Source organism: Arachis hypogaea, chromosome 3 (genome assembly GCF_003086295.3).
Source record: "Arachis hypogaea cultivar Tifrunner chromosome 3, arahy.Tifrunner.gnm2.J5K5, whole genome shotgun sequence".
NCBI lineage: Eukaryota > Viridiplantae > Streptophyta > Magnoliopsida > Fabales > Fabaceae > Arachis > Arachis hypogaea.
Window position 1 is genome coordinate 118,573,272 of NC_092038.1, and position 821 is coordinate 118,574,092.

The window sequence follows — 821 nt, forward strand, 5'->3', positions numbered from 1 at the left end:
ACTTTGAGCTTAAGCCTCAATTAGTTTCTCTAATGCAACAGAATTGCAAGTTCCATGGACTTCCACTGGAAGATCCTCATCAGTTTTTAGCTAAGTTCTTGCAAATCTGTGACACTGTCAAGACTAATGGGGTTGACCCTGAGGTCTACAGACTTATGCTATTCCCTTTTGCTGTAAGAGACAGAGCTAGAATATGGTTGGACTCACGACCTAAAGAAAGCCTGAACTCTTGGGAAAAGCTAGTCAATGCCTTCTTGGCAAAGTTCTTTCCACCTCAAAAATTGAGTAAGCTTAGAGTGGAAATCTAAACCTTCAGACAGAAGGAAGGTGAATCCCTCTATGAAGCTTGGGAAAGATACAAACAATTGATCCGAAAGTGTCCCTCTGACATGCTTTCTGAATGGAGCATCATAGGTATCTTCTATGATGGTCTGTCTGAACTGTCAAAGATGTCATTGGACAGCTCTGCTGGAGGATCTCTTCATCTGAAGAAGACGCCTGCAGAAGCTCAAGAACTCATTGAAATGGTTGCAAATAACCAATTCATGTACACTTCTGAAAGGAATCCTGTGAACAATGGGACGAATCAAAAGAAAGGAGTTCTTGAGATTGATACTCTGAATGCCATATTGGCTCAGAACAAAATATTGACTCAGCAAGTCAATATGATTTCTTAAAGTATATCTGGAATGCAAGCTGCATCAGGCAGTACTAAGGATGCTTCATCTGAAGAAGAAGCTTATGATCCTGAGAACTCTTCAATGGAAGAGTTGAATTACATGGGAGAACCCTATGGAAACACCTATAACCCTTCATGGAGA

At 40.8% G+C, this 821-nt stretch overlaps 1 non-coding gene across 1 annotated transcript; it reads right to left on the minus strand.

Moving 5' to 3' along the window:
• Positions 1-287: 287 nt before the first annotated feature.
• Positions 288-395, minus strand: LOC112793746 (small nucleolar RNA R71). Its single transcript, XR_003198443.1, has one exon. It is a non-coding gene; the product is annotated as a small nucleolar RNA R71 (small nucleolar RNA).
• Positions 396-821: the final 426 nt, after the last annotated feature.